Source organism: Bactrocera oleae, chromosome 5 (assembly GCF_042242935.1).
Source record: "Bactrocera oleae isolate idBacOlea1 chromosome 5, idBacOlea1, whole genome shotgun sequence".
In the NCBI taxonomy this organism is placed as follows: Eukaryota; Metazoa; Arthropoda; class Insecta; order Diptera; family Tephritidae; genus Bactrocera; species Bactrocera oleae.
In genome coordinates, this window is record NC_091539.1 from 15,209,682 (window position 1) to 15,218,842 (window position 9,161).

Sequence of the window (9,161 nt, forward strand, 5' to 3'; positions counted from 1 at the left end):
TTTGCAAGTCTCAACATAAAAGGAGAAAACGAATCAACTGAGTTGTTTTTCTACCGCATAACAAGGGAAAATGTTGCCAAGATAATGATTACTCTATTACTAATGAAATGAAGCGTCTGGTTATATAGTTAACGACCATGTTGAAATAAATTGATGAGTAATTTTTCAATGAATTGTATATAATTATGACTGCAAAACCGGGGCCCCAAAAAAATTAAGTGGAAATATCTTCTCAATAATACCCAAAGTACCTATAAATGAAATCAGTATCTCTTACATCAATACCCGGTTGTCTTTATACTGAATATATCGGTCAATGTGTGTGATACTTTAATGAAATTATGTATACATGTTTTCTTGATCGCAGTAGTTAAATACGAAATAAAACGGTCCAAACCATGTTCTAGCCTGCATATCACTAAGATAATGAATTCCGTTTTTTAGAAAAAAAAAGAATGTTGCCCTACGTCATAATTTTAAATATTTTAAAGAAGATAATGAACTTGTAAATTTTCATTACTCAGTGGTTACCACATCACTGATTTTCCAAAAAGAAATAATAATATTTGGAAAGAAATTGTTTATCTAAAGTGGTAGTGGTTCATAGCATTGGGTTGCACTCCAACTTTGACCTTTCTTACTTACCATATTAGCGAGTAAAAGTTCGTCAATGTTTTTATCTGCTAATGTAGCACATGCTATTCACATGCTAAGTAACACATATGGTACATACATAAATATGTATATATTTAAGTACATACATACGCAAGTGCGAACCAAAATTTGGAAGAATGACAAAAAAATCAATAACATTTTAAAACAATAACATCTAAATATGTATGTAATAAATACACTGATTAACAATATATTTGTTATATGTATAAATACACATCTAAACTATTTATTTCCAGAAGTTCAAGATCGATATGATTAGCATCACGGAAATTATTAATGTTTCTTCACAGAATTACCAAACCAAGAGAAACAAACTTCATATCCAGAGGGGTGTCCAATCAGAAAAAAGTGCATACGTATTATTCCTTTTTTTTGGTAGTATTAAAAAAACGAAATTGAAATGCTGAATAATTTTATAAAAAAAAGCTTCATGTTAAAGAGTGTGAATGAATGGCCCTTTCACGTTGAATCATGTGTCCAAATTTCGCCTATAAAATCTTAATTTACATTTATGTCAGATATACCTGTAGACTCGACTTTTTTGTTTTAAGAAGCATTACACTTTTTTAGCTTTCAGTTTTTAACCCCTACAATCTTACTTTCGATGTCATTTTATGAAATGTTTGAATGACATACTTAGTATATTTTTATAATTTTATGTATATATCAACAAATCATAGATATTTATTTTAAATGGTAATCCTTTGATAATACCTAATATATTATATTTTAAACCGTCATGTCGGTTTGAATACCCTGACTTCAAATATTTTTATCGAATTAAAACTCACGTCAAATCCGGAAGTGGAAGCTGGCATTCCATATTTCTTAAACTTTTAAAGATAAATAATTATAAAACCTCTTTTAAAATCAATTGTCCCATGATGTCCACCTTCGATATTCCTGCTAGTCAGTATTTAAAGAAAAAAGTGTTAGAATAATTTAATTCCCCGAACTTTCAATTGATGCAATCTTTCATTAACCAGACTTTCTTCTGCGAGAAAAGAAAAGTTTTGTTACTTGCTAAAAGAGTCGGGTGGGTACCGTATACATAATCGAATAATATTTTCATTGAATAATTTTCTATAAATTCTTTTATATACATACATATGTATGTACATATATATTTGTCTATTCTTAAACTGTTAAATGTCTGTATGATTATTAGTTTAAATTCGTTTGGGTCAATGATCGGTTACTTATGTACATATGTATATATACGCACATGTGTACTTTTTTTTGCTGAAAACGATGCAATTAAGTAAGAGCTTTGCGCATTGAAAATACGTTTGCTATACAAATAATAAAGTCCTTGAGTGGCAATCTAAAGCGATTGCCTTAATTTTGTATCACAGTCAATGCTCTGGCATATATACTATATGTACACATTGCGCCTTGTACAATATATAATATATTTTCATTACTAAGGTGATTGTCCTACTTTTATTTCTAACGGTTTAACCTATTGTATAGTTGATTTTCAAAAGCCGTCGGAAGTAAGTATACTCAGTCGTACGCCGTTTGCCGTCGGTTAATTTTTCTTCCGTTGTACAGTCTGTACCATATATTCACTACGCATATGTATAGGAGTTTCATTTATTTCACTTTTAGCCATTTTTGTTGTAGCTGGCGTCCTTGAAATACCGTGACCTCATGTCCATTAGATGTCGCTGGTTTGACAAAAAAAAATATAGCTTCTCATTGGAGGTTAAGAGCGTAAATCATCTACCAAACTTTGTTAGTGGTATTATTGATGTTTAGCAACCAGTAAGTCAGGAACGATCAGATTGAAATCCTACCAAAAATTTCATTTCAGTGTGCTATGTGAAACCGAGTGTAGCTTCGGTTACTTTTCTTTCTTCAGTGAAACGGTGGCATTGGAAATTCGCATGCTCCTTTTTTATGGTACCAGAACAATTTGGGCACTACTGTTGTGATTAAAACGTTATACTCTTCCAGCTATACTCTGTAAGTAACTGTGATGATTTGAACAGCTGTTAACACCGCCTCTGATAAATATGAAAATACTAGTCAGGTCATGATAATTTTTATAAACTCGAAATATTTTTATCGTTGCTTGTTGAGGGAACTTTACCAGATATATCTATATACATATATAGTTGCTATTAAAGATTATAAATAGTTGCTATTGAAGTCGTAGATCACATAACTCGTTATATCGTTATGAAAATCTATAATATGATAAGTCTAAGCGTTTGTTAATATCAAGTTAGATAATTTGGCTAAGGTTTCGCCTAGCAAGGGAAAAGTAAACTCACGCTGCCGCCAATAGACCACTATACCAATTTCAACTCAACCTATTAATTATCATTCAACTATCATTCGGATTCCGCCAATTTTTAGACCCCGAAAGTGTGCAAATGCAAACAAGCATAGACAATATTTTAAAACTCACAGTAGCGGTGCGATGAACCCGGCAAGTGTTGCAAATATTAATAATGCTATAAAGAACGAACTATACACGGTTCTGTTTCATAAATGTTGATACGATCGCACCGGCACTTAATTCAAATGAAATAATTCAATTTATTTTCTGTGGTTTTCTGACATACAACCACAACCCTTAGGCATCATTGATCATTGACGCCATCGTATAAATTACGGTAGGTGCGGAAGTGCGCGGCGGATGTGAGTTCACCATGCAGGCACGCGCCGCATATGTAATGGATTTAATGGATCAGCATAATAAGTCGTAAACGTAACTGTATATGCATGTATGCACACGCCACGTTGTCAACATTAAAAGCGTCTGCGCGAGTCTATGCTGGTGGCGCTGTTGGTTACGTATGCGCCCGAGTGAATGAAGGCTGCTCCGTTCAAAGTCCGCGAAATTCAATAGGACACATTTGTTGTTGTTTATGTGTAAAATATGGTATGCTCAATATGTACATGTATATATCTAGCTGATAGCTTTAGCATTTGTAAAGATTATTGCATTCCACTGCATTTGCGGAGCAGATCGCGTATGTACGAGTATGTATGAGCTTTGAAAAGTGGTTGAAGGATGCGGTCCGAAGTTGTTTACTCGTGTGGCGTTGTCTAAAATTAGCATACCACGCTATCGTCAGTCCGGCTTGTAGGCGCCATTCGTTAAGCAATTCATGTTGCTCGTCCATCTAAGACAAGAGCAACGTCTTGGGTTTGTACTCTGCTCCTCGTATCTATAAATATTTTGATTTCAAACAAGCAAACACATACAATAAATATATGTATATGTATTCGTGAGTATATTTATATTAATATTGTTTTGTGAAACATGCAATATATGAGAGTGTACGTGGTTAGTTGTGGTCTTTTTGAAACCTTACGCTTTTCTTAGTAGATAAGTATAAATGTATTTACATATGTATGTGTAAATATGTGAATATATATCGCTGTATTATCGCATGAGCGCGTATTTATGGAAACTTTACCGCGCTGCATTAATTATCGCACATTACAGCGCACTTACCGAACGTGTCTATGAGCTCAGCTCGGCTGCCAGCCAGCGATTCAGGTCAATCGCATTGTTGCTCCTCGATGTCGCTTGTTATCAGCTGCAGTCTACGCCGAGACTTTGTTTACCAACAGATCACAACAGAGCTTTTCGCAATGAGTTGTCGATTAATCACTGCAGCTCGTACTGTTTACAATTTTCGCGCGTTTTATTTTTGCGCTATTAAATTCTCCTGGCTTCTGACGGCTGACTGCTGCTGCCTACTAGTTTTTTCTCCGTCAGGGTTTCCCTCTGTTTTTATTTTTATTTTTTTCCTTACCATACATATACAGCGCTTACCGTTCTCTGTTGACATGAGTTGAAAATAGTAAAATGCGGTTATTAGTTCATTATGGCTTTATGTGCTGTCTAAATAAAAAACCTACTCGAAAATAGTGTGTAGTATATTGTGGTTGGCGTTTGGCAGATTGCCTACAAATTTTCATACAGCATTACAATATCACGCAGCTGTGAAGTGATTGTATTGTTTGTTTAATTGCTGCTCTGTATCCGTATCCGCGCCTGCGTTACGCTCCGCACTTTGGTGTGTATTTTCGAGCTGACCTGCAAACCAGAAAACAGATTGGTGGCAGTCGGCGCTGGGTTCAATTGGTGCGAGACGAATGTGGTAAACAAAATTGCGGTTTTGACTGATTTGTTTTGACATTTGCAGTGAATTCCTAAGAAATTTGTTGTTGAGAATGTATATTTTTAGCAATTAAGGTTTGCCATAATTGATAAGACAACCATAGTCAGTGACAACTACATATTTAAAATTAAAATATACTTACTGTTTTGTACATAATGTCACATGTTTCCCATGAGCACGCAAAAACAAGTGTGTATATTGTTGAGTAACTTGTATACCCTGCAAAATATCGAACGAAGCCTGGAGTAAATTTCTGTAAGAATATGTAGAGAGAACTGATGACTTTCAAAGCTTAGTTAATTTTTTTTAGAAATTCTTCGTATGTTTTTGAGAGGATTTTGAATAAATATCCGGAGTAGATCGTTGATCTAGAACCTGATAAGTGCATGCCTCAATTTTACGGAGAATATGAGAATTTTGCATTTGAGTGAAACGATATATGACAACTGCTTGGAATTTGGCAGCTATAACATAAAAATAGTATGCCATTTTTTTAATTCTAATAAAACAATTGATATTTATCTTTGAAAAAATTGCAAAAATGCTTATAATCGTTCTTTGTTGAGAAAGTTAGTATTTGAGTGCGTTCAATGAGGGTACTTATCTCACAGAATCGTCTCTGAACAGAGATAGCTGTGGCTCTGACCATCTTTAATGAATCGTAAATTTGGAATGATGATTCGATGGTCTAACGTGTCAAATGGAAACACTTAATTACTTATTCATCGCTCACATGACGCAATCAACCAAATTATAAGCTTGTATTTAAGTTATCTTGAATAATAAGGATCAACAAACACAAACTTAATCGCGCTTTGGGCATTTCATTTTTATTTTCTTGCAACATGTTGCTACAGAGTATAATAGTTTTGTTCACCTAACGATTGTTTGTATCATGAGTTAGATATGGAGATATACATATATACCATAAATGATCCTTTTGACGAGACGAGTTGAAATATGGGTATATATCTGTCCAAGCGATAAATTGAGCAAGGATGGCATGAAACGAGACTCTCTTATTTTCCCTGATTATGAAGAATTGGGAATTTTGAACAGCTAATTAAAAAAAAGGAGGGATGCCAAAAATAAACTCTCTAAAAGTATCTGACAAAAGCAGTGCAAAACGAAATTTCGAGGAATGGCACAAATATTTTTGAAGAACGTGCAACTAAAGTTTGTTTACTATTCTTTGTTATAAATTCGAAATACAATAGTTGCATTTAAAACGTTAATCATAAAATAATGATATTTTATTATGAGTTGTATTGTTTCTTTGATATAGTTTTTTTTATTTATATTATAATATTATTTTATATGTTTTAATTTTATTTTTCAATTATGTTTTAAAAGTTTCATAATATGAATACACATATTTAGAGCTGTATATGCGTGATATAGGTCTACTCATAAACTTTTAAATAATATCGAAATGCAAAATGCCCAAAAGTTATTTTTAAAATACCCTATCCATTTTCTCTAGAATGTGGATTTTGACAGCTCTCGATCGAATCAAAGTATCGTATGATGTCATCCATGACTTGAGTCAAGATTGAAATATCTTATGGAAACTTGCTACATACATACATATATATATTTCTTGGCACCAAAGCCAGTATTGCAGATGTGTATAGTCGTATCACTGCCACGCCTATAAAACGCCATTAAACGAAAATGAAGTGTTATAACTAAGCACAAATTAAAATAAAAAACTATAATTTGGGAAACGCAGTAGTAAGGGAGACCTGTGGGCTAAAAATTGTCTTAAAGTGGTCGTGCCCGCGACCTCTATATGATTTAATATGCATAAGTATATTCCAAACCGCCGAAGCTAACTCAACCAAACTTGCACGAAGAAGTAAAATCAGATAATAACCATGCCCACTTCCTGTACAACGGTTATGTTAAAAACTGCTAAAAGTCTGCTAACTCACTGAATAAATGCGCCACAAGCATTAAATTTCACAACCAAGACGGCAAGGAACGGCCTTATAGAAGCAGCTGTAAAAATTGGGCAAGCGGTATGACACCGCCCACCTTTAGGAGAAATCTGATATCTCAGGAATTATTTGACCAATTTCAAATTTCATTTCTTTCCCTTAGTCCCCATATGCCTAATATTTTTGAACTTCCCGTTGATTTTAATTACGCATCTATCGGTCAATACGAACAATATAATGTGCAAAATTAAGGGAAGGTATATTATTGGATATACTATAGTTTAATGCCAAAAATGTGTGATATTCTTCCACAAAACGCCCAAGATTCCATAAGCTACATAGAAATATAATATAAATTAATTGAAGTTTTCACCGCGACCTAAGGTCTATTGTGCCCTATATACTACATACTATATAATCATTTTCATTAGTCCAGAAAGAAATTGGGATTTCCCATCCTTTGGTTTATGTTTTCCTCATATACCCTATATATTAAATTTAGCTTTGATTGAGTTTATATCACATGCATATATCTCATTTGAGATAATTAGGTTGATCTTAATATTAATATTTCGGACATTCAAAATGTAGTAATGAAACTAATTGATTCTATGACTATTTTAATCATTTCACGATTTCGTCGAATAATGAATGTGGAGTTCTTTGGCAAGAGTTTTTGATATAAAACTTGAAAGCATTTCCCCCGCTTTGATCTTTGCAAGTTGCGAGAGTATAAAATGGTTGGTTACACCCGAACTTAGTGCTTTCTAACTGTTTAAAAATATCTATGTCATACTCCTTCGTCATCACATCATTGAAAAAGCTCACCAACACTTTTTTAGACTGCCCTCACTGCCGTTAGAAATTTATAAAACAGAACAATGAACGTATTTTTTTCTCTTTAAGCGCCTAGCAAAGAGACCTAACGGTTGTTTGTATTACCTAAAACTAATCGAGATAGATATCGAGTTGTATAAAAATGATCAGGATGACGAGAAGAGTTGAAATCCGGGTGACTGTCTGTCTGTCCGTCCGTCTGTCCGTGCAAACGATAACTTGAGTTAAAATTGAGATATCTTGATGAAACTTGGTACACATATTCCTTGGCACCCAAGGGAGGCTGGTATTGCAGAATCGGACCATTGCCACGCTCACAATTAAACGATAACTGTTAAAGTGCCATAACTAAGCCGCAAATTAAGATACAAAACTGTAATTTGGTACAGGAGATCGCAGTAGCAAGGGGCACCTGCCAAAAATAGATAAAAGCCATTCAATACTTCCAGCCCCCATATACCTAACATAAATATTTTCGAACCTCCGGTTCACTTTATACCGTATCTGTCGGTCAATATGTAAGAAATCTTAATGAAATTCAGAAATAATCTTTTTCTAATAACATTGTATCTTCTCTTTCCTTAAATGGATGAAATCACGCCGATACTTTCCTTATTTTGATATAAAGTTTGGCCAAAACCTGAAGGTGTTCCTCCGCCATTGTTCCTTGCAAATTGCAAGAGTATGAAATGTTCGGTAACACCCGAACTTAGCGCTTCCTTACTTGTTTTCTCCTTTGTCTAAATCAGCTGTGCTAAACACAACAGATGTCGCTAAGATTAAATAGTGTCATTTTTGAATAGCGAAATCTTGCTAAGTCTAGTAGATTAGTGAGATAATATACTCAACAGCTTGCTAAACTTTACTGCTGGGTATATTGCTCTTTTGTTGTTCGGTTTTCTCCAACTTTGGTTTGGTAGTAGATCTTAATTTTACATCGCTATTCAGTACTTTGATGAAGTCACATGTCTCTAAATTTGAGATTGTAAACTAGAGACAACTTTTGCGACTTGAGACGATTTTGCAATTCAGTACGTGAAAAATCTCTCGATTGAAAACGAACAGGTCTAATTAGCTGTCTTATCTAGAGATGTATATAAAGCCTGATTGAAAATAAACATGTCGATAAAATATATTAAATCCTCTATAACAATATACATTGCTACCAATAAAAATAAAATGTTTACATTGTATCACAATAGTTTTTTTTTTCATTTTTACGTGTTTGAGTTGGAAAAATGGAAAACAAGAACTCTTATTACTTTTGTGACCAGCTTACCATCAGCTGACAAATTTGAGACAATATTTTATGACTAAATATTGGAGACTGTATCGTAAATAGTTACATAAATTGAGACTTTACCTCAAAATGTCTCAAACAGTGACTAGAAACTGCTTACTTGAACACTAACGTCACGATCAATTCATCAATCGTTCTTATACCATATACAAACAAGATTTATATATTAATTTTCATTTCAAACAATTGTTGTCCAAAAATATGACTGTGCGCATGGTTTATTGAAAACATAATTAGGCAATTCACAAGCTTCGTCTTATGTCG

General features: G+C 33.7%; 1 long non-coding RNA gene across 1 annotated transcript; it reads right to left on the minus strand.

Annotated features, from left to right (window-relative positions):
* Nucleotides 1-902: 902 nt before the first annotated feature.
* Nucleotides 903-4,845, minus strand: LOC118682466 (uncharacterized). Its single transcript, XR_004978312.2, has 3 exons — nucleotides 4,558-4,845; nucleotides 4,148-4,477; nucleotides 903-3,857 (listed from the first exon to the last, which is right to left on the minus strand). It is a non-coding gene; the product is annotated as an uncharacterized lncRNA (long non-coding RNA).
* Nucleotides 4,846-9,161: the final 4,316 nt, after the last annotated feature.